The sequence below is a fragment of the Theropithecus gelada genome, chromosome 3, assembly GCF_003255815.1.
Source record: "Theropithecus gelada isolate Dixy chromosome 3, Tgel_1.0, whole genome shotgun sequence".
Classification (NCBI taxonomy): Eukaryota; Metazoa; Chordata; class Mammalia; order Primates; family Cercopithecidae; genus Theropithecus; species Theropithecus gelada.
The window spans coordinates 125,150,511-125,176,597 of NC_037670.1; the positions used below are offsets into that span (position 1 = coordinate 125,150,511).

Consider the following 26,087-nt stretch of genomic DNA (forward strand, 5'->3'; position numbering starts at 1 on the left):
GATGACCAGCAAACCTGTTTATCTTTATGTTGACATTGAATGGACAGGAGAGAAGAGTCTAATGATCATTTGTAAATTCAAGCCAGCCCCCACGTGTGCATGGAGCCCAAATTCACATGTGTTAACGAGAAAACAACAGACTTCTAGCTGAAACTTTAGTTTGAGGTGCTTCTAGGTTGGTAAGGCTTTCAGGCCCCCTGAAAGAAGCAAATTTAAATCACCTTTGAAGGAATTTAATTTCAACCAAAGCTTCAAAGGTTCCGTAACTCATGGTCAAAAACAAAATGTGCAGGGAAATGAGGCTCCCTGAGTAACAGCCAGCGAACACAGCAGACTACAGAATCGGAGTCTCAGAAATTCTACATATGAGTGTTATCAGACATATAAAACAAAATATGTGTTTTTGGTATGTATAAAAATAACAAGGCCGATTTTAGAAAATATTTCAGCGATTAAAAATTACAAAGATGAAAATAAATTAACTCTATAAAGAAAAAATCTAAATTAAATTATTAAACAGTTACAGATGTATGTTGGCAAACATCGAAGCTGGATTAATCAAGGAATTTAGGATACAAGTCCATAATAAACAGGCAGAGTACTTCGCATAGGGGATCCACCCTTTTCTAGCCTGTGTATAACTTCTCAGCCTCATTTCTATTCTCTATGTATAAAGAATTCTTAGAGTTCCCTGAATATTTCCTCACCAGCTTTCATCTACATATTTATATTATCACATTTGTCACATTATTATGTAAATTTGATTACATGTCTTTCTCCTTGCTGAACTGTGAGCTCTTTGATGGCATGGAAAAACAAAAAAACCCTCTTATTAATTAATCTTTGATTTCCTAGTAGCATTTGACATAATATACAATTTAAGTATTTAATGTTCATTGAAATAAGCTGAATTCTCAAATTTTCCATTTATCCACACTTTTAATCATGTCATTTTTTCCTTTGTAAGTGAGAAACATGAAAGATTATGAAAGCAATAACTTCCCTAGAGGTTGAGCACGCAACTTCTATGGACCTTAAAAGCATGATAATCTTGAAGTTAGCAACATTTGCTTGTCTAAAAACTATGAGAACAGAACAGCTTATTCTTTGTTAAACTGTTTTTGTTTGGCAAAATATTATTTTATTTTGGTAATCTACATTTGAACCTCTGCCTCCCAGGTTCAAGTGATTCTCCTGCCTCAGCCCTCTGAGTAGGTGGGATTACAGGCCTGCACCACCAGGTGTGCGCCACCACACCTGGCTAATTTTTGTATTTTTAGTAGAGATAGGGTTTCACACTGTTGGCCGGGCTGGTCTCGAACTCCTGGCCTCAAGTGGTCTGCCCACTTTGGCTTCCCAAAGTGCTGGGATTACAGGCGTGAGCCATCATGCCAGACTCCCTGAGATAATTCTTAAGCTTAATGACTTCTGTGACCATAAAATAGGGCAGAACCTATACTAATATTATCGTACAAAATTAGAACATAGAGCTTTTCTAGAATGCTAATTTATCTGAAATATTTATACATTTACTCAATACGTATGTCTAAATATTTAGTGTGGCAAGTGCAAAGCTGAAGCACACTAAAAACGTTTTGGTAATAAGACTTGTAGTAAAAAGGGAGAAGTTATTTATTTTCTTCTGACTTAAAACATGCAGAAATAAAAAGTCAAATACCATTCACACAACAACATTCAATTGGAGAACATCGTGGCATTTTTTTTTCCTCAAGTAAACTGTGTGTGTGTAATATTATTTCAGTATTATCTCTTTATGAATTGTTTCCATGCCTAGGTAGTAAAAAGGAATTTAATGTGTTTTCTAAGACTGTACTTATTTTATGCATTCTTTACTCTGATCTTTTACCATTCTGACCAGTTGCTAGTAGAATTATTACCCTAAGCTTGGGATAGTGGCTTTTATGAATTAACCCACAAGTGATTTATGAAACCACTATGGAAGCGCTAAGAATACAGACTTTATTAAGCTGCGTTACAGTGCCATACATATTCTACCCTTTAAAATAAAGGACATACCAAGCAAAGCCCCATGCTTTGACAGTGTTTCACCTTCATGCTTGGATAGTTGTACTAATAGGCCATCGTAGTGGGAAACTTACATTTTCATAGTTCAGATGACTGTGGAAAGAAGTTTAACGTTTATTGACTTCTAAAAATCTATTTCCATGGTCTACAGCACACATAATCTCCATCCCTACTCACTACAAGAGAATATTCTAGAGAAGAATAAACAATGTCCCCTAAAATTTGGAAAGGGTATTAAGATATTGTTTAATGAATGAACTTCATTAGAGACCCTTATAATCAGGAATTATGAGGAATTTGAATAATTAATTATAATACTAGGTAATAATATAAAATGTAAAATTCTAGTCCTATTCAAATGGCATATATCGAACTTTTATATATATATATATTTATTTCATTGAAGAACTGTGTATTTTTTCTATAAGCTTATCAACTCAATAGAGGTCTTTCCCTAATTTCATTATTTCATGAAACATACGTATGAAAGAATGTTGTATGTTATAGAGACATACACACATATTTGTATATAGGCATTTTTTCATCTTGTTAAAGACCACCATGGCTTGTAGCATTTATATTTCAATAATAGTAGGTCAATAAAGAACTGTGTCATGTTATTATTTTGTATTTGTCTATACTGTTGTGAACATTGATTTCCTGTTGTGTAGATATTTCATTTATCATTTTATATCTCTTCTTTGATTTTTCTAATTTAATAAAGAGTAATTTAGCACATTATCTATATTGTGCCTTAACTTACATTATTTCATGGTAAAATGAGTGCACATCTTTCATGTTTTAATGATTTGATTGATGTAACTTAAAATGTGTTAAATAGTTATATGACAAATAATAAATCTTGCTGGCTAGTATAGTAACCTTGTCAAAACAAAACCTAATACCCTGTTATCAAGTCATTAATAAAATAACCTCATCATAATTTTATTCCTATTCCCAAAAGGGAGAATATAAGAATATTTTAATTTTTGTCTGTTTTTTAAAAAATATATTCATTCAACATGAATACTCGAAACTGTAAAATTTTGGTTTTATTTAACAAGAAAATGAAATTACTTTTTCCTTCCAGAATCTAGATACAAGGCCTCAGCTGCATTTCATTAAACACATAATTGGATATTATGAAACATGCTGAATCTTATAAATGACATTTTAGTGAGGCACTACACATTTCTTCTTCAGAGTATTTAACTTTGAGAAAATATTTGGTACTAAGTTTAGATGACTATTAGAATTTTACAGTGCCTTTAGTTGTCTCTCATAATTCCTTAAAGTAGATCCTGATTTACAAGACTTCAGTGCCAGCATGATGCAGTAGAAAAAGGAAGTTGGGCAGAGCAGGGTTCTGTCCTCAACTTTACTTCTTACTAATTTTAAGACCTCGAACAAGTTTTGTAAACTCTCTAAGGTTTAGCTTCCTTGGCTACAACATGGGAACAATAAAACTTATCCCTAGAATATTTTCAGACTTTCTTAGGTTCAAAGTATTAATTTTAGAGATATCACATGTATTAGTTTGCTAGGGCTGTCAGAACAAAGTACCAAACTGGGTGACTTGAACAGCAGAAATCTATTTTCTCACAATTCTGGAGTCTAGATATCTGAGATCAAGATGGCTGCAGAGTTGGTTTCTTCTCAGGCCTCTTTCCTTGGCTTGTTGTAGATAGCTGTCTTTTTCTGGTGTCTTCTTGTGGTTTGCCCTCGGTGTGTGTGTCTTCCTATAAGGACATCAATCAGACTGGATTACCTCACCTCATGACCTCATTTAACCATAACGACCTCTTTAGAGGCTGTATTTCCAAACATAGTCACATTCAGAGAAACTAGGGATTAGGACCTCATCATAGAAATTCGAAGGGGACATAATTCAGCTCATAACCCTGCTCCATAACAAATCAACCATATTAAGCTATCTTTGAAATTCTTTTAATATAATTATATACACACAGGAAGTTGCAAAGATAGTACTGAGAGACGTTGCGTATATGTGTATCCCTCACATAAATTTTTCCCCAATAGTTACAACTTACAGTATTATAGTACAATGTCAAAACCAGCGATTTGACACTGGTATAAGATCATTATTGTTTTATGTTATTTTATCATATATATAGATTCATGTAAATACCATAATCAAGTACAGAGCTATAGCATCGTCCTGAAGTTCCCCCTTGTGCTACCCTTTCATTGCCACATCCATCCCTTTCTTCTCTGCCACCATTTTTTTTTTTTTTTTTTTTTTTTTTGAGACGGAGTCTTGCTCTGTCACCCAGGCTGGAGTGCAGCGGTGCAATCTCGGCTCACTGCAAGCTCCGCCTCCCAGGTTCATGTCATTCTCCTGCCTCAGCCTCCTGAGTAGCTGTGACTATAGGTGCCCACCACCACGCCCGGCTAATTTTTTGTATTTTTAGTAGAGATGGGGTTTCACCGTGTTAGCCAGGATGGTCTCGATCTCCTGACCTTGTGATCCGCTCATCTCGGCCTCCCAAAGTGAAACCTGGCAACCCCTAACCTGTTTGCCATTTCTACAACTTGGATAGATCTTAACAGCATACACTTAGTTTAAAAAGTCAATATCAAAGATTATATATACCATGTACCTTCATTTATATAACATTCATGAAGTAACAAATTATAAGTAAATGTTTAAAATTAACTATATTGAGCTATAATTTACAAATAATAAAATGCACTCATTTTAAGTATACACTTCAGTGGATTTGGACATGTGTATATACATATGTAACCACAAACCTAGTTAAGATGTAAAATATTTCCATCACCTCCAAAAGTTCCCGTCTACTACAGGAAAACCTCATCCTCACCCCTAGGAAGCCACTGATCTGCTTTCTATCACTATAGATTATATTTACTTTTATATAAATGATATCATACAGTTAATACTTCTTGGGTATAGTTTCATTTTCTTAGTACAATGTTTCTGAAATTCATCCATGTGTTCCTGAGAAGTACTCCATTTATTTACCCACTATTCTATTGATACATATTTGGGTTTTTCCAATTTTGTGATATTATGAATAAAGTTGCTAAGAACATTCAAGTAAGAGTCTTTTGATGCACACTTGTTTTTTTTATTTTTCTTGGGTAAATAACACGGAGTAGAATTGTAGGGTAGTAGAGTCCTGTGAAAATGCATGTATACATTTGTAAGAAACTGTCCAACTTTTCCAAGTTGTTATGACATTTTATACTGGCTGCTGTGACTGTGATTGCATTCTTGATTTTGCTCTTAGCTTAAACAATATTGGTGTACACAAATGCTACGATTTTTGTACATTGATTTTGTATCCTGAAATTTTGCTGAACGTGTTTATCAGATCTAGGAGCTTTTGGACAGAGATTATGGGGTTTTCTAGATATAATCATATAATGTGCCAAAATAGATAATTTGACTTCCTTTCTTCCTATTTGGGTGCCTTTTATTTCTTTCTCTTGCTCAATTGGTCTGGCTTGGACTTCCAGTACTTTTAGGAGTGGTGAGAGTCGGCATCCTTGTCTTCTGGTTCTCAAGGTAAATGCTTTCAGCTTTTGCCCGTTCAATATGATGTTGACTGGGTTTTTTACGGATGGGTCTCATTGTTTTGAGATATGTTCCTGCAATGCCTCATTCATTGAGGATTTTTAACCTGAAAGGATGTTAAATTTTATCAAAAGCCATTTCTGAATCTATTGAGATGATTACGTGGTTTTTGTTTTTAGTTCTATTTATGTGATGAATCACATTTATTGATTTGTACATGTTAAGCCAACCTTGCATCCCAGGAATGAAGCCCACTTGATCATGGTCAATTATCTTTTTTATGTGCTGCTGTATTTGGGTAGCTAATATTTTAGTGAGGATTTTTCATCTATGTTCATTAGGGATATTGACCTGAAGTTTTCTTTTTTGTTGTTGTTGTATCTCTACAGGTTTTTATATTAGAATGATGCTTACCTCATGGAATGAGTTAGGGAGCAGGCCCACCTCCTCAATTTTTTTGGAATAGTTTCAGTAGGATTGACACCATCTCTTCTCTGTATGTCTGGTAGAATTTGGCTGTGAATCCATCTAGTCCAGGACTTTTTCTGGTTGGGAAGTTTTTATTACTGATTCAATTTCACAACTCATTATTCTGTTCATAGTTTCTATTTCTTCCTGTTTCAATCTTGGGAATGTTTATGTTTCCAGGAATTTATCCATTTCTTCTACTTTTCTAGTTTGTATGCATAGAGATGTTCATAATAGTATCTGAGGGGTTATTTTGTCTTTCTCTGGGGCCAGTGGTAATATCTTCTTTGTCATTTCTGATTGTGTTTATTTGGATCATCTCTCCTTTTTTCTTTATTAGTCTAGCTAGCAATTTATCAATCTTATTCTTTCAAAGACCAACTTTTGGTGTTGTTGATCTTCTGTATGGTTTTTTATATCTCAATTTCATTCAGTTCAGCTCTGACTTTGGCTATTTCTTTTTTTCTGCTAACTTTGGGGTTGGCTTGCTCTTGTTGTACTAGTTCCTCCAGATGTGATGTTATGCTGTTAATTTAAGATCTTTCTAATTTTTTGATGTGGGTGTTCAGTGCACAAACTTTCTTCTTAACACTGTTTCAGCTGTGTCCCAGAGATTCTTGTATGTTGTATCTTTGTTTTTATTAGTTTCAAAGAATTTATTGATTTCTGACTTAATGTCACCATTTACCCAAAAATCATTCAGACGCAGGTTGTTTAATTTCCATGTAATTGTGTAGTTTTGAGAGGTCTTCTTAGTATTGATTTTTATTTTTATTGTCCTGTGGTCCAAGAGCATGCTTGATATGGTTTTGTTTTTTTCTTTGTTGAGAGTTGTTTTATGGCCAATTATGTGGCTGATTTTAGAGTATATGCCATATGCAGATGAGAAGAATGTATATTTTGTTGTTGTTGGGTGAAGTGTTCTGTGGATGTCTGTTAGGTCAGTTTGGCCAAGCATCAAATTCAGGTCCCAAATGTCTTTGTTATTTTTCTGCCTCGATGATCTGTCTAATGCTGTCAGTGGGGTGTTGAAGTCTCCCGCTATTGTTGTGTGGTTATCTAAGTCTTTGTAAGTCTCTAATAGGTATTTTATGAATCTGGGTGCTCCAGTGTTGCATGCATATATATTCAGTATATAAATAGTAACCTTGAATGTAAACAGGCTAAATGCCCTACTTGAAAGACATAGAGTGGCATGATGGATAAAGAAGCAAGACCTAACTATATGCTGTCTTCAAGAGATGCATCTCACATGCAGTGACACTCATAGGCTCAAAGTAAAGGGATAGAGAAAAATCAACCAAGCACACAGAAAACAGAAAAGAGTAGGAATTGCTAGTGTAACTTCAGACAAAACAGATTTTAAACCAACAACAATCAAAAAAGACACAGAAAGGCATTACATAATGATAAGGGTGTAATTTAACAAGAATGTGTAACATATTTTCATGTCCTTAATGGCCATTCATTTCTCTTCTTTGATGAAGAAACTGAAGTCTTTTGTTCATTTTAAAAATCTTGTTCTTCAGCTGTTATTAAGTTGTAAATATTCTTTATAATTGTGAATGCAAGTCTTTTGTCAGATATGTATATAGTGAATATTTTCTCCCAGTCTATGCCTTATTTTTTTCATTTTCTTAATTTATCTGTCAAAGAGCAAAAAATTTTAATATTGGTGAAGTCTAGTTTATAACTTTTTAAATTCTTAGTATATATTGTTTCTTGTCAAAGAAATCTTGGCTTGCCTGAATTTGTGAAGATCTTTTTCCATGCATTTTTCTAGAAGTTTTATGATGTTAATTAACTTCCATATTTAGACTGAAAATTCATTTCAAGTTATTTGTCCATGGTATAATATTTGAGCTGAGGCTTTAGTTTTGTTATACATACATATATTTAATTATGCCAGTCCCATTTGTTGAAAAGATTATCCTTTCCCTATTAAGCCATCTTAGAAATACATAAAAACATTTGAAATTTTGTGTCAGCCTGTTTCTAGACTCTTATGTTCATTTATTTGTTTTTGTTATAAAATATCTATATCTAGGCATGCCCTCATATTTAAAAGTAGCATTTCTCAGCTCATGAGAAAGCCTCAGATTTAGATATTACTTTTACACTAATGTGATAACAATAATTGTATATTTTGTAAAACAACATGAACTTTACTATTTCTCAAGCATATTTTTACTATTATATTGTTTATTAAAGAACTTTTTTTCTGATTCTTGTTATAACTATGAGTAACTATTAGTAATAACATCCAAGATAATTAGAGCTTGAGATGCAATAAAGGCTCAACAATTACCTTGTTTTTCCAGTCCTTTGACTCATTTCTGTCAAAGGTCCCCATAGTATTTATATACGTATTTCAGAAAAGATTCCAACATTCAGCATTATTTAATGCAAAACTTTTTTGAATGCATAAATGCTAGAAAAAATTCACAGTGCATATAAGGAGTCTGCTGTCGAATTCCAGATAAGAAAAAGATTGTTTATCTCTAAGAAATAGTGGATCTTGGGGCTGGTGCACTGGTTCACATTTGTAATCCCAGTACTTTAGGAGGCTGCGGTAGGAAGAGCACTTGATGCCAGAAGTTCCGGTCCAACTTGGCCAACATAGTGAGACTCTGTCTCTACACATAAGAAAAAATTATCCACTTGTGGTGGTGCATGCCTGTAGTTCTAGCTACTGGAAAGTCTGAGGAAGGGGGATCACTTGAGCCCAAAAGTTTAAGGCTGAGGTGAGCTATGATTGCTCCACTCTACTCCACTGAGGTGTCAGAGCACAAGACCTTGTCTCTTAAAAAATAATAAAAGAAGAGAAAAGAAATAGAGAGTCAAGAAAATTAAATCCCTAGCTACATTTCTAGGTAAAACAATAAGTTTTTTGTGTTGAATCATAATAATTATACATATTTATGAGGTACATGTGGTATGTTGATACATGTGTAGAATGTGTAATGATCAAATTAGAGTACTTGGGATATAAATCACATAAAATATTTATCATTATTTGTGTTGAAAACATCTAGCTATTTGAAATATATAATATATTATTGATAACTATAGTTACCATATTGTGCTATCAAGCACTGTATTAGTTCATTCTCACACTGCTATGAAGAAATACAAGAGACTGGGTAATTTATAAAGGAAAGAAGTTTAATTGACTCATAGTTCTGCATTGCTGAGGAGGCCTCAGGAAACTTACAATCTTGGCAGAAGGCAAAGGAGAAGCAGGCATCTTCTTCACAGGGTGACAGGACGGAGTGAGTGCAAGCAGAGGAAATGCCAGACACTTGTGAGAACCATCAGATCTTGTGAGACCTCACTCACTATCATGAGAACAGCATGAGGAAAACCACCCCCATGGTCCAATTACCTCCACCTGAGTCCTACCCTTGACATGTGGGGATTATGGGGATTACAATTCAAGGTGAGATTCATGTGGGTACACAGAGCCAAACTATATCAAACACCAACTTTCCTTCTATCTAACTGTATTTTTGTATCCATTAACCACCTCTTCATCCTCTCCCTCCCTTTACTTTTCCCAGCCTCTGAAAACCACCCTCCATGAGGATCAACCTTTTATTTTTTAGCTTCCACATATGTATTAGTCCATTTTCATATTGCTATAAAGAACTTCCCAAGACTCGGTAATTTATAAAATTATAAAAGAAAGAGGTTTAATCGACTCACAGTTCAGAATGGCCGGGGAGGCCTCAGGAAACACAATCGTGGCGGAAGGCAAAGGGGAAGCATGGCACCTTCTTCACAAGGCAGCAGGATGGAGAAGTGCCAAGTGAAGGAGGAAGAGCCCCTTATGAAACCATCAGATACAGTGAGAACTCACTATCATCAGAATAGCATGCAGGAAACCACCCTCATGACTCAATTACCTCCACCTGGTCTCTCCCTTGACCCATGGGGATTATGAGCATTACAATTCAAGATGAAATCTGGGTAGGGAAACAAAGCCTAATCATATCAACATATAAATGAAACATGACATTTGTGTTTCCATGCCTGTCTTATTTCACTTAACATAATGTCCTCCAGGCTCATCCACATCTGCAAATGACAGGATTTTATTCTTCTTATGACTGAATAATATTTCATTGTGTATAATATTTCATTGTGTGTGTACACATATATGTGTATATCTCCTATCTATCTATCAAATTTAAAAGACAATGTCTCACTTTGTCACCCAGTCTAGATTGCAGTGGCATGATCATGGCTCACTGCAGCCTTGAACTCCTGGGCTCAAGTGATCCTCCCACCTCAGCGTCCCAAGTAGCATTCCAGTTTGTATATATACCACATTTTCATTATTCATTCATCTCTTGATGGACTCTTAGGTTGATTCCATATTGTGGCTATTGTGAATAGTGCCACAAAACCATGGCATTGCAGATGTTTCTTAGATATATTGATTTCTTTTCTTTTAGATATATGCCCAGGATTAGATTGCTAGATCATATGGTAGTTCTATTTTTTAGTTTTTTGAAGAATCTTTATATTTTTTTCCATAGTGGCTGCACTAATTTACATACCCGCCAACAGTGTACAGGAGTTTTCTCCTTTTCCACATCCTCACCAGCATCTGTTATTTTTAGTCTTTTTGATAACAGCCATTTTAATTGTGGTAAAATAATATCTCACTGTGGTTTCGATTTGCATTTCTCTTATGATTTGTGATGTTGGACAGTTTTTCATATACCTGTTGGCCATTTGTACGTATTCTCTTGATAAATGTTTGTTCATGTTCTTAGACCTTTTTTTTTTTTTTTTTTTTTGAGATGGAGTCTTACTCTATTGCCTAGACTGGAGTGCAGGGCATGATCTCAGCTTACTACAACCTCTACCTCCTGCGTTCAAGGAATTCTCCTGCCTCAGCCTTATGAGTAGCTGAGATTACAAGTGCCTGCCCCCATGCCTAGCTAATTTTTATATTTTTAGTAGAGACAGGATTTTACCATGTTGGCTAGGCTAGTCTCGAACTCCTAACCTCTAGTGATCTGACAACCTTGGCCTCCCAAAGGCTGGGATTAAAGATGTGAGCCACTGCACCCAACCTCTTTGCCCACTTTTTACTGGGATTATTATTATTTTTAGTGTTGAGTTGCTTGAGTTCTTTATATATTTTGGTTATTAATTCCTTGTTAAATGAATAGTTTGCACATATTTTCTCCTATTCTGTAGGCTGTGTCTTCACTCTGTTGGTTGTTTCCCTTGCTATATAGAAGCTTTTTAGCTTGATGTAATTACATTTGTCTGTTTTCGTGTTTGTTGCCTGTGAGTAAAGCAATAACTCTTCCAGAATAAATAATCTATGTATTTTTTTATTAAAAAAAAGAATTATGACACATTATATTAGTCCATTCTCATGCTGCTATGAAGAAATGCCCGAGACTGGGTAATTTATTTTAAAAACAAAAAGAAGTTTAATTGACTCACAATTCTGCATAGCTGGGGATGCCTCAGGAAACTTACAATCGTGATGGAAGGGGGAGCAAACATACCCTTCACATGGCGGCAGGAGAGAGAAGTGCAGAGCAAAGGTGGGGAAAGCCCCTTATAAAACCATCAGATCTCATAAAAACTCACTGAGTATCACGAGAACAGCATGGGGTGTGGGGAGAACCAGCCCCATGATCTAATTACCTCCCACAAGATTCCTCCACCAACACGTGGGGATTACAATTCATTTATTTATTTATTTATTTTTGAGACGGAGTCTTGCTCTGTTCCCCTGGCTGGAGTGCAGTGGCGCGATCTCGGCTCACTGCAAGCTCCGCCTTCCGGGTTCCCGCCATTCTCCTGCCTCAGCCTCCCAAGTAGCTGGGACTACAGGCGCCCGCCACTGCGCCTGGCTAATTTTTTTTGTATTTTTAGTAGAGACGGGGTTTCACCGTGGTCTCGAACTCCTGACCTTGTGATCCGCCCGTCTCGGCCTCCCAAAGTGCTGGGATTACAGGCGTGAGCCACCGCGCCCAGCCAGGGGATTACAATTCAGATTACAATTCAAGATAAATGAGTGGGGGCACAGCCAAACTACATCAGACAGTGAAAAGCAATTTATGTAATTGCAAAAACTATCAATTTATAATACAGTAAATTGTTTATATCTTTACAAATAAGAATCATTAGTGGATTCTGCCTCTGTGGTTTTTATAAAATTATGTTTGTCTATGTGTACCATGGAGTACCTTGACATGGTTAAAAACAACAGACTAGACACACAGCAACATGAATAGAATTTAAAAACAATGCAGGCAAGACTGCATTACAGCAGCATATTTTAGAAAAGCAAAGTCTTGAAGCAACTCAAATGTGCATGAAAAAGGAATTCATTGAAGAAATTATATTCCATGCACAGTGACATACTATATAGCTGTAAAAAGAAATGACAATTATCTCCATATATGATTCTTGATGAACAAAATTCAAGGTAGAGAAAATGGTGCATGATTGCTACCTTTTGTCTTAAAACAAGTAAGGGAATAAAAATATTTTACTTTTTTAAAAATGAAAGTATAACCCGAATGCAATAGAGTTATCAAAGTCTACGGGCTCATAACAGAAAGATTCAAAAGTGAACTGAAAGAGGCTTCTATTGGCCATAAAAAGGCATACAAAATTATTATCAAGAAAAATAGTAATGACAATGGATTTGAAAACACAAAATATTTTGTAATCCAGGAGCTCATAATAATAAAAATTACATGAATTAAAAAGAAAAAAAAAAAAGCCTCTCAGTTTGTTTGGAGGAAGCTGATGAACCATCTCCGTAATCTGTAATCTGGTAAAGAAATGGAGACAACATTTTACCTGACTTTCCTGTAAAAATTCTAACCGCATAGTTGATGAGACTGAGTTCCTCTTTATAAAAATATGCCAGCTAATGAAGATGAAATAATAAAGTTAGAATATCACTGTCACTTGAAAACCTTTAATGAAATAATCTAGACAGTGGTCATCAGTGGCTACTACTAATGTCACAAAAAAAGAGAAACTTCTGGACATTACACGACTCTTGATGAACATACAAAAGATCTTTGGCAAGTAGACACAAATTGAAACTTAAACCTGAACCAAGTCAAGGCTTTAGATTTATCCACAAGACTGCAGAAGGTTCAAGGGACAGAGGAACATGTTAAAAGGCATAGTAAGATATAATCCTTAAAATTCAGAAGGTGAGAAACTCTACAAGAAAAATTTTCCAGTTTAAGAATAATGACAAATATTGGAAGACAAAAAAGAAGGAAGGAAAAGCACATCTAGATATTACTAGTAGCCTTACATGACATATCAATCACATGCAAGGGGAACTTGCATGGTCATTAAAACAAATCATCTGTTTAAAAATTCTAACAGAATTTGGAAAATGTGAGCTCTGACTTAGATATTTGATGATTAGGGCTTTATCACATTTTCTCAGTGTAATATCGGTATTGTGATTTTGTTTTTTTAAAAAAAATTACTCTCAGTGGAACTAAGAAGCAACCTTGATCTATTAGCAAGCATAAAATTCTTCCAAATTTAGGCGATTGTATTCCTAAGCAATGGTGGTACATGAAGCCCAGAACATACAGAGAAGCTCTTTACTATTTCAGTGTGTTAGGCCTGGTCAAGTTGTGCTCGTAGTAGGAAGAATAACTAGATCCTTTCCTTAGAGCCACAATTCCTAGTACATAGTCATGAAACATAGGGGTTTTATAACCAGAAGTATAATTATGGTCATAAGGGCCCCTGAAATAAAGAGAACTTCTCAATTTGGTTTTACACAATGATTGTCACATTTATTTGACCATGGAACATTTTTTCCCACATAATAGCTGTCAACATCTTGTGGAACATACTTTGGGAAAGATGTTTTAGTTATTATATTGCTGCTTACATGAACAAAGGGAATGAGGAAACTGCTTTGCTTATTTCTGTCATTCTGTCAAAAAATCATGGTTGGCTGGATTTTCAGCTCTGACCAAATGTCAAAAAAAGGTTTAAGTGTCAATGTGACGTTTTATCTTGGATTTTGGAATGCTTAGTCTTTACTTGACAGTGAAACCCTACATGAATGAAAGGCAGGCATCTTGTTTAAGAAGTGAGCAAGATATAAAAGATTAACATAATTCTTACATCTGGTTTTCTGAAGCTGCTCAATTTCTTAAAATTGACTCTTAATAGATTTGAGTTTTTGAGGGGGATCCACCAATGTTAAAATTTACCGCTGGTAGTTATTTTATTCACTCATTGATTTGTACTTTATTATTTCACTTTGAGTTTAGGTTCTTTATCCATCCATTACCCTCGTATGCCCTTCATTTCTTGATATCAACTTGTTTTGCTTCTTTTGTGCATTGAGGATTCTCGGGAGAAAAAAAATCCCTGAAAATACAGACATGTGTTTCAAATCTCCCACAGAGTTTGTAGTGGTATAAGAATGGAAGATTGAGATTTTTAATCCAGCTATAACTGCTTAAATCTTGCTTAACGGCTTTAAACAAAAAGGAGACAAAGCTAAAATTATCCTCTTTATCCACAGCCAACTTGATTTCTTTGACTAGTATCCTGACATCCCTAGTTCTACGGAACATATTAATTTAGTGGTGGGTCATGGGCTAGGATCATTAATCCTCAGTCGTGTAGGAAACATGCCCGTTTCCTGACACATAGGATGTGGGGATGAATTGAGTGAAAGTACCAAAGAATCTAACATCTCTCCATACCAGTTGTGTGATAGTCCTCAAGTCAATTATCCTATTTTTACATTGGCTTCCTCAAATAAGAGACGAAGATACTTGCTGGCTTTGCTTACCTTTTAATGTTTTTTAGACGAAATGAGATGCTATCCGTGAAAGTTATTTAGAAACTGTGAGGGATTATACATGTGGGCTTCAGTTTAATTTAGATCATCCTAACTTCCTGGTCTGTCACATTTTACAAAGTGGCATTTGATGGTGAAGAAATCCTGAATCATTTATTTGCTGACTCCTCATATTTCTGATGGGCAGGTCTTCCTGTGGGTGCTTTGCACATATCTGTGTGTTATCAATGTCATGTTCTCTCACCTTACGTATTTCTGTTCAAACAATTTTTAAATTAGTCAATGTACTAACAACATGAAATATCTTTATGAAGATTTTAAGTTCAATTTTTAAAGCCAAAATTAATGAAAAGTATACTTTCAAATAACTTACAGGATTAAGAATTGGGTTTCTCTCATCTTCTTCATTTATGATTTCATGTTTGGAAAAGTAACTAAATGCTCTCCATTAATCTAGATTGAATCATAAATTCTATATTATTTGTAGGGGAAAGTCTTCTTAATGTAAGAAATTAATAGGTTTACTAATAAAGAATAAATTAAATACTTGATTTTATGAGCAGATATGTATCCCATTTTACATATTTTAAAATCTTGTAATCATCCTTGAGCCAAATTACTGTGCACCTTATGATGTTGATTGAAACAATTCTTTTGGAATTTACATAATTATGCCTTTACCTATTTTTAGGAAGACTATATAAAAGGTGACTTGTGAGGGTTTTTTAAAGAGGTATTTTAATTTGCTAACAGGGTAGTGTTGTCATGGTGCAGATGTTTATGTGACATAAGGCAACTATTTTACTAATAATGTCAGACAGATAAACCCAGTTCCACAATCACATAGTATGAATCACTTTTAAGTCTTAATAAATTTACACTGCTTTTCATTTCAAATGTTTCATAAAGCAAAACTAAATTGATGCTGGTGGAGCAACAATAGAACAATATTTCAATCACCTTAACTTCCAGAGTAGCAACACACGCTCACCCCACCTCTCCCCCACCGCCCCCCCACCACACATGCTTTTTTTTTTTGTGGGAATACACTGATTCAAAAATAGCCATGTTTTTGGAAAGTAGATATTCCAAAACAAATACTTTATAGAAAGGATTTCATGCTTTTCAATTTATTATGTGTCAAAAGACATCTGTAGAGGTGATTATTTCTCTCGTAATAAACCTAGTGGGAGCAACTGCAGACTTAAATATCTAAGTGGTAATCATTAAGGTTTACATGTAGGATATCAGTCAAATTGCCAGTTTGCTCTAGACAGCAACTTAAAGCCCTAATTCCTTATTAAGAAATTCATCTTTCTTGAAGTTAATACAAAATTTGACAGCAGTAAAATCTGGGAACGCTGCCAGTTGTTATTGCCATATTATTATCCTTTGTATTTGAAAGTACTACTGAAGCATATTTCTACCCTGAAGAAGGACAAGGGTGAGTGGTTTCATCTTATGTGCTTATGGTCAGTATTGGATTGTTCACATTTACCTGCTGCCATTTTGGTCACACTCTGGCTAATTGACAAGTGAGGCAGCTGGGAGTAAAGATTTAGTTATAATCCCCTGGGGAAAGTTCTTTGAGTATCTTTTATAACTTCATATATAATTCTGCTCTTTCACAAAGGTTGTGCATTCACCTTCTTAGTAATGAGTCTGTACATCTGAGCCTTTGAAAAAAACAACAGGAAATACAAATTACATGGATTTCAAAATAGGAGCAGTGGCAAAAGGCTGATTGAACTTGGGAAAGAAATGGCAAAATCCTATTTGGCATTTTAGCAACTGGAAAGTTATTTTGGTAAATATTGGAGTTTGTACAGCCACCCACAACCTGGATACCAGGTAGGGTATTACATTGAAATGTAATTTAATTTTGAAGATCATTGCATTACATTTGACAGGTCAAATTTTGTCAAACATAACAATATTTTTATTAAGCAGAAAAAAACAAGGAAAGGAAAAGCAAAAGGACAGGAAATGGTAAAAAGCAAACATTCACACTATTTCCTCAGCCTTCAGGTCCCGTGACAGCTCCATGCATTAAAAGATTCCTCTTTTGGAAAACTCAGTGACATTATGATAGCAAATCCAACAATTTCTATTTAGGGTAGATGGAAGAATATAAAGCTAACAAGGAACTAGGCTAGTGTGTCTCAATATATTATTTTTTTCTTAATCTTTTGAAGACTAATATTTTTTAAAAATATACTAAAAATTAATAGTGAATTACTAGAACATTTTTAAAATACAAAATGCAAGTTTCTAGTTGTTTTTGTTGGTGTGTTTGTTTTGTTAGTATATTTAGAACTCAAAGATATAAAATTACTTTGACAAATTGCTACAGATGTTTTTTACCCTCAAGTTATTTACAGTGTCAACCACTTCACCCACTACCACTGGATTGAACTTTATGTACCTCTGACAGAGAAGACCAAAAGCCCTGCCCTTATTATATTAAGCTATTGGGCCAAGTTATTATGCTTTGTTCATGTAATAACAATGAATCCACTACAATTTTTCTAACCAACTATATATCCTGAACACACTTAATTTTGGCAATAGAAATTCATTTCCAAGATTCCTAATAGAAATTAATAACAATCCAATGTAGATGTGCAAACATTTGAAGTCTCTAAGTAATCTCCTTTACAGTGTTGAGTCTTGGTTAAGTTATTCCTTTGCTAACTAATTGTCCATAAGGTGTAGATTAAAGTTTATTTACACATCTTACACAGACATAGACATAGAAAACACATATATAAAATGTTTATTCTGAAATATTTTAATGAAAATTATAATACATACTATCAAAGAAAACAAACAAAAAGTCAAAACCAAAATGGCTATTTGAGTTGTGTTTAAACAAAGACTTCCTTCACATAGGTGATCAAATGGTATAAAATATTTAAGAAACATATAGCTATACATCTTGCTTGGATCAAGTTAAGCTTTATTTTAAAGCACATTTGCCTGTAGTCCATCACCTTCTGAAATTTTCAGTATAGATAATACATGGAGGAGTTCTACATCCAGGATTTTTGTTTCACTAGCACAGAAACAAAGGAGACCTGGGAAGAAGCAAAAGAGAGTTCCATAGGTAGAACAGATCCAACAGCATCCCTCCACTAGGTCTTCTAAACCTGGACTGTGGTTCAAAGATCTCCTGGCTTGGCCGGGCGCAGTGGCTCAAGCCTGTAATCCCAGCACTTTGGGAGGCCGAGATGGGCGGATCACGAGGTCAGGAGATCGAGACCATCCTGGCTAACACGGTGAAACACGTCTCTACTAAAAAATACAAAAAATTAGCCAGGCATGGTGGCGGGAGCCTGTAGTCCCAGCTACTTGGGAGGCTGAAGCAGGAGAACGCCATGAACCCAGGAGGCAGAGCTTGCAGTGAGCTGAGATCCGGCCACTGCACTCCAGCCTGGGCGACAGAGCAAAACTCCGTCTCAAAAAAAACAAAAAACAAAAAACAAAAAAAAAACTCCTGGCTTTTAGTATTTTTGATGAAACCATTTTTTGACAACTCATGTACTTATCAATTAATTTATATCTTCTAGTACAACCATTCCTCATCACAGGAAAATAATTTGTCACAGTAAATGAATAGCTCCACCAAGCTGTAGCCTGTCCTCAAAAGATCTTTAAAAGACCTCTGGAAATGTTAAATTGATTTCAGATTTTAGAAAAGTTTAAAAGTTACTTATTTGTCTGGATACATCTAATAAAAACTGACTGTTGAAATTCCTACATTCTTGTCCATATGTTTACTACTTTGAGTGTTAAATATTTTGTTTAGAAACTCTTTCCTTTTACTAATGTCCTTTGCTGCAGGCTGAATTTTAATAATAGATTCCCTGAAAGCTACTAATGGAGTGCTTCAGATTTGTACATATTTTTAAAAATTAACATTTGATAATAAGTTGATGGTTAAAAAGTAAATCTAAATCTAGACTTGATGTTCCACTCTAATAGTGGGTAATGTGCCCTGCAGTTTTTTCTTTTTTTTTTTTTCCTGAGACAGAGTCTTGCTCTGTCACCCAGACTGGAGTGCAATGGTGCAATCTCGGCTCTCTGCAACCTCCATCTCCTAGGTTCAAGTGAGTCTCCTGCCTCAGCCTCCCAAGCAGCTGGGATTACAGGCACCCACCACCACACCCAGCTCATTTTTTGTATTTTTAGTAGAGATGGGGTTTCACCATGTTGGTAAGGCTGGTCTCAAACTCCTGACCTCAGATGATCTGCCCGCCTTGGCCTTCCAAAATGCTGAGATTACATGCGTGAACCACCATGCCTGGCCCCTGCAGTCTTACACTGATCAAAACCAAAAGAATGACAGAGAGTATTTGTTCAGCAAATACTACTTTGAAGCATAAAACTTACATATTAAAATTAATTGCATTTGCCATCCATTTTTCCTCATGATGATTCACTAGGTCAAAAGCTTTCATTTTTACTTAATATAATGAAATATAGCTCAACTGAGGGCTAAAATTATATATTAAAGTTGGTGCCATTATGTTATGGTACAATCTTATAATATGTTTGCAGAATAGTTTATGTTCTCTATAGTTTCATACCTGGTGTGAATATACTGAAAATAGTAAGGATTATTTTTATATTCTTATTTTCTATTTGATGATTGTGTAAGATGATTATTTGGATGATAACTCTAAATCAATTATTATATAACATTTAAAGCAGAAATAAAACTCAGTAAAGTCGTAAATCATCATATACTTAAACTTTTTTAATAAAACAAATGTGCTTTGATTATGGACAATTTTTGATTATTAATAAGAGAAACTAAATACACATTTTACATCAGGAAGCCACATCCAGTAAACACTTTTCGTTTATAAAGACACCTTTAATCAATATATAAAATTATCTCAAAATATCAATAATTAGTCATTGTTGCGGAACTCTAAAGAGTTGGCATAATTTAGAATACTTGCTAATTGCCCTTTATAGTTGTCCAGATTGAGCTCTCAATATAAATTTCATGAAGCTTATTAAGCATTTAATATAGGAAAATTTGATATTTTGAGATATAACGTGATATTATTACTGTTATGCTGTTACTGTTCTGTATATGAGAGGTTTATAGCCTCTCCAAAAATGCTTTGTATTTCATCCATTTCATTTGTCATTGAGCAAATACCTACGGAATAACTACCAAGTGTCAGGCTCATCTCTTTTATAAAATTTTCATTGTAGGGGATGATGGCAATAAACAAGTAAATACATAAGTTTAGATAGTGGTAAGTGCCATGTAAACAAGTAAAGTATGAGAATGGTGAATGACGAGAATGGAGTTGTAGGAGATAGGGTGAGGAGTAATATTTGAGCAGAGATATGAACCACATAAAACCGGCAAAGGGAAAGTAATTGTAAACATGATAACAAGAGTAAGGGATGAATTTGTAGCAGCTTCTTGGTAGATATGTATCATGCTCATGAAGAACATGATTGCTATATCTAACTCTTAGCATGCTGATAAGGTGCTAGTTGTTCAGATGTATAAAATGTAGAAGAATGGTAGTGATTTATTGAGATTCTGTTTCTGAGAGCTGCTTGTGAAAGTAATCAGTGATAAGTTCCATATCATTCCAAGCTTTTGCAATTTAATCATAGACTTGTGCCAACAATATTTGCATACAAATTGTCCTTCAGTGTTGTATATAAATAATCCAAGTCATATGAACTGAAAAGCATGATACTAAAATGAAGTTTTGGGAACTCTATTCCGAAGAAGAATCCTGAGATTTCTGTTCTAATTTTCACAGTATCTCCTGATTTTAAGTGGAAGATAAAATCAATAATTTGAGAAGGATATGCCGTGATAATGCCACTCCCTTTAATATGGTAGATTCTGTCTTCTGTTACCTTCCTTTATGTTCACCCACCCAATGTCTGCTTAAACACCTGCTATGTACATGCATTTAGCATGTTTGCATCTGCTTTCTTATTTTTAGTCCCAAATTCACTATGTGTTAAAACGAAGGAACAAACAAAAACAAACAAACAAACAAACAAACAAAAACAGAGAACTATGTCCCTGTGGCCTGTCAGGTTGCCACACCCTTAAAAACAAAGTGAAACAAAATACCTCCTTGTCCCAACATCTAATCTGTGTCAATTTTACCATCATTTTCTCAATCACCCTGCTATAAATCTTGACAAAATTGTTTGCTTGTTTTATTTAATGGAATGCTTCATGAATTTGTGGGTCATCCTTGTGCAGGGGCCATGCTCATCTTCGCTGTATCATTCCAGTTTTCTATGTGTGCTGCCTATGTGAACACAGAAATCTTGGCAAAATTGTTGATTCTTGCCTCACCAAATCCAAATCTATTTCAGTCACCGACTCCTGGATACCATGTTTCACTTCCTCGAACATTAAACTCAGCCTTTTGCATACAAGGTTAGAACCTACACTTGAAATAGGAGTTTAAGGTCTATCGTTGGGCCCAGTACCCATGGAGGATGTGACATATTCCTCAGTGGGGGTGGCTTTGAATGAGGCATTCAATGCCTCAGAGGTATTGAATGAGGAGTCTAATGTGCCACTTGCAAAATAAACTAGGTAATAATAATATTTTGGGGATATGCCCTTTTCTGTGCCCATCCTTCTTCCCTCTCTAGTTAAGAATTTCTAGCACGGGGAAGAAATTGCTTGGCACAAAAACAAGAGACCAGAGTAAACATTACATCTCTGTTGTGTGAGTTTAGGAGAGTCAATTCATCTCTAAACTCGTTTGATTATTGGTAAATTGGAACACCACCCTCTTTACCATTTACAGTTCTCTTGTTGAATAAATGCAGTAATAAATATTTTAAAACCTTGAAATAAGTAATATTTTACACACAGGGAAGGCAGCAGTATTATTGTGGTTAATTAACACCGAGTGAACAAAACCTTAAATAATTTAATTTTACTACTCTGAGCCTCCTATTCTGCATTTTACATTAAATAACTTAAGTTAAAAATCAGTTCTAAAATGATATGCTCTCTCACTTGCAAAACAGAATTGCCTAGTTTGAAGGTAGAATAAAAAAATATAAACATTTCAGGTCATCAAATGTAATGATAGCTATGAAACTGATAAAGATTACATGCTGGGTTTGGGGGGTCTTTATTTTAAAAAGGTTTTTTCTATCTCAAATACCCCATCTTTAATAACATCTCTAAAATCAGTTTTCTTCTTTAATTAATGACTTCAAATATTCTTATAATTAATAAAATTGATAGCTGCTTTGTAGATTTTATTAATACAGTATGACTCTCAGGTTAATGAATAGTTTATTTTAAAAATATTACAGACTTCAACCATTTCTCCAGATTTTTAGGTGTCAGCAATTAGATATCCTTAAAAGTATTACTCACTAAAAGCTAGCGATCATGGTACTACTTTCTGAAACGATTATGCAGAATAGTTGTTTTTCATTGCTGTAGTATGATTTTAAGTAGTATAAAATAAAAACAGGTGTCTGGGGCAGTCTATAGTAATGCTACCTCAGAAAATACTAATGATACTTGGCCACATACTTCCATAAACATGAAATAGACTATTTAAAATACAGTATTTGTGTTTTTTATACTTACTTTCAAAAACAAAATTATGTTGGTTAATGCATAAAGTTGATTATTTAGCAAAAGACAGTAAAAATCCATTCAAATGAGACTTCTACATGAATGGGTAATTTATTAAAAAAAAAAAAAAGCCTCTTTCATTACCAAGACAATAGCCTATCAGTCCAAAATAAAAAATATATAGTAATGTCTGAGCCCTCTTTTATGACATGAAGCATTCCTGGACTTTTATAACTAACACCGAGCATGTATTGTTGCACTCATGTATTTGAAATGTTTGTCATTATTGAGAGAATAATTTAAGTCATCAGTTAGGCAGGGATGTAATTGGGTTTTAAAGATAAAAGTTATATTAGGCAAAAAATTAATTTTGTTACAAATATGGAAAAGCAGTATTTGTGCTGGCCCCTGATTCTCATAATAAGATAGTAGTGTTCTGTATAAAGGTAAGTCATTGGACAATATAAAAATATTTTCTGTTCCCTGAGCCTACCCATAGGAGGTAGTTAACGATCGGCTTCCTTTAGACCTCTACCTCTCTAGCACCATCCCAAAATGTGAAATTAGGCATCATGTGTGTATCTGTATATGTGCACGTGTGTGTGTGTCTATAAATATAAATATATAAATATATAAATAAACATATATATATATATAGAGAGAGAGAGAGAGAGAGAGATGGAGTCTCACTTTGTCACCAGGCTGGAGTGCAATAGAGCGATTTTGGCTCACTGCAGCCTCCGCCTCCCGAGTTCAAGCGATTCTCCTGCCTCTGCCTGCCGAGTAGCTGGAACTCACCACGCTCAGCTAATTTTTTTGTTTTTAGTAGAGATGGAGTTTTACCATGTTGGCCAGGATGATCTCGATCTCTTGACCTTGTGATGCACTTGCCTTGGCCTCCCAAAGGTATATTTTTTAGTGTAATATTTTTCTTATTGTCCTCTCTGCCTTGCCACTAAGGCAATAAAAATTCATTTATAATGAAGTTTGTAGCCTCCAATATTTTTCTTGATTTTGAAAATTATTCTTGGGTAGTCACATGATTTTTAAAAAATTATTCTGTATTGACAATTTATAATTCTATATATTTATAGATTACAAAATGATGCTATGATTTATTAATACAAGATGGAATAATTAAATCAAGCTAATTATCATATCCATCATCTCAAATACTTACTTTTTGGTTGAGAACATTTGAAATTTACTCTCTTAGCAATTTGGAAATGTACAATGCACTGTTGTTAACTACATTCACTATATTGTGCAGTAAATCTAAAAAAGAAAATTCTATTTCACTGAGATTTTGTACTCTTTGATCATCTTTTCATTCCCACACCCCCCTACCCTCTGTAACCACCATTCTACTCTTGGCTTCTATGAGTTCAGTTGTTTTAGATTTCACATACAAGCAAAAACATGTAGCACTTGTCTTTCTGTGCCTAGCTTATCCTACTTAACGTAATGTTCTCCAGTCCCATCTATGTTGCTGCAGATGACAGGAGTTCCTTCTTTCTGAAGGCTGGGTAGTATTCGATTATATATATATAATATATTTTATATGTATTTATATATTATATATTATATTATATATAAAATATATGTTATATATATTTTATTTATGTATATAAAATATATATTATATATTAAATATATTATAAATATATATTAAATATATAATTTTTATATATATAATATTTTCTTTATCCATTCACCTGTTGATGAACACTTAGGTTGATTCCATGAATTGGCTATTGTGAATGGTGCTTCAATGAACAGAGGAGTATAGATGGCTCTTTGACAATCTCATCTCAAATCTTTGAGTAATACCCAGACATGAGCTTGCTAGATCATATGGTAATTCTATTTTTTTAGAAACTCCATACAGTTTTTCATAGCAGCTGTACTAATTTACATTTCTGCCAACAATGTTCAAAGATTCCCTTTTCACCACATCTCCACCAACACTTATCTTTCGTCTTTTTGATAATAGCCATCCTGACAGATGTGAAGTGATACATCATTATTGTTTTAATTTGCATTTCTGTAATGATTAGTGAATTGAGCATTTTTTAAATATGTCTTTTGGCCATTTGTTTGTCTTCTTTTGAGAAATGTCTATTCAGCTCTCCTGCCTATTTTTTTTTTTTCTTTTTTCTTTTTTTTCGGAGACAGTCTTGCTCTCTCTCCCAGGCTGGATTGAGGATCTTGGCTCACTGCAACCTCCGCCTCCGGGGGTTCAAGCGATTCTCATGCCTCATCCCCCGAATAGCTGGGACTACAGGCCTGCACCACCACACTACACTAATTTTTTATATTTTTAGTAGAGATGGGATTTCGTCATGTTGGTCAGGCTGCTCTCGAACTGCTGAGCTCAGGCAATCCTCTCACCTCAGCCTCCCAAAGTTCTGGATTACAGGCATGAGCCACCACACCCAACTTCTTGCCCATTTTTTAATTGAGTTGTTTGTTATCTTGCTATTGAGTTGTTTGAGTTCCCTATAAATTTTGCATAGTAACCCCTTATCAGATATATGGCTTGCAAATATTTCCCCCCAATCCGTGTGTTGTATGTCCACATTCTTACTTCCACGTGACATTTTTTATAAAAAGTTATTGTTCTTAAGTACAAATCGTAATATTTCAGTAAAAGTGAAAGTTACATCAAAGACATATTTTCAGTAGGCTTTCCTTGCAAATAATTGAATGGATGAGCCAAAGTTGTTTAAGACTGCATCCTCCAAATATCCTTTAATAGGTTTAAAAATTACGGACAACTTTGCATGTAATCAGGGAATGGGGACAATAGAGAATATATTTGATTAATTCTGTATTCTTTCTTTTTTCCCCATATTTGGCTCAGTCTTCCTTGCATTTCTAGAGGCAATATAGCCTTAGATGTCTGAAAGTGAATTTTTAGGAAATTTTAACTGATAGACTTCAGGTATGGATAATTGAATGCACTAATCTATAGCAGTATGCCTGGTAAGTGTATAAGAGTCCCTAAAACACTAATTGGAAGATGCTATTTTATAATTCAGTAAAAGTCAATTATAATATTATTCACTGTCATAGTCCTTGACTACTACTTCCTGCTTGACTCATATACTTCTCTCATAGCCACTTGGCAACAGGAATAAATAGCTTTCTTTTCCAGTTTATAATACTTGTAGGTCTTTCCACCATTTTCTTATCCACTGAAATCTCTGACATTGGTATAGGTTCAATATCTTCAACTTGATTTCTGCTTTTCATTTTTCTATGTCAGATCAGGACCTTGTCTTTCAGTGGTGAGAGTGATAACAACCTAGGACAAGAATGATAAAGAAATCTTCCCATATCCTTCCTCTACCAACGTTCTAATTCTTTTTACGTATACATACCCAACGGCTATTGTATTCCTCCTTATTGCCCATCCCCATCTGCTTCACTAACAAATATGTACCCATGCATGCATGCACACAAACACACATTCTATTCCTTTTTTGAAAACTTATTTTAGGTTCAGGGGTATATGTGGGGGCTCGCTATATAGGTAAATTGCATGTCATGGGACTTTGGTTTACAAA

At 34.6% G+C, this 26,087-nt stretch overlaps 1 protein-coding gene and 1 non-coding gene across 3 annotated transcripts in view; one reads left to right on the forward strand and one right to left on the reverse strand.

Annotated features, from left to right (window-relative positions):
* Positions 1 to 26,087, forward strand: part of MAGI2 (membrane associated guanylate kinase, WW and PDZ domain containing 2) — a 1,480,053-nt gene that overhangs the window by 406,276 nt on the left and 1,047,690 nt on the right. The gene's annotated exons all lie outside the window — the stretch shown is intronic.
* Positions 21,124 to 21,229, reverse strand: LOC112621862. The gene has a single exon (XR_003118799.1). It is a non-coding gene; the product is annotated as a U6 spliceosomal RNA (small nuclear RNA).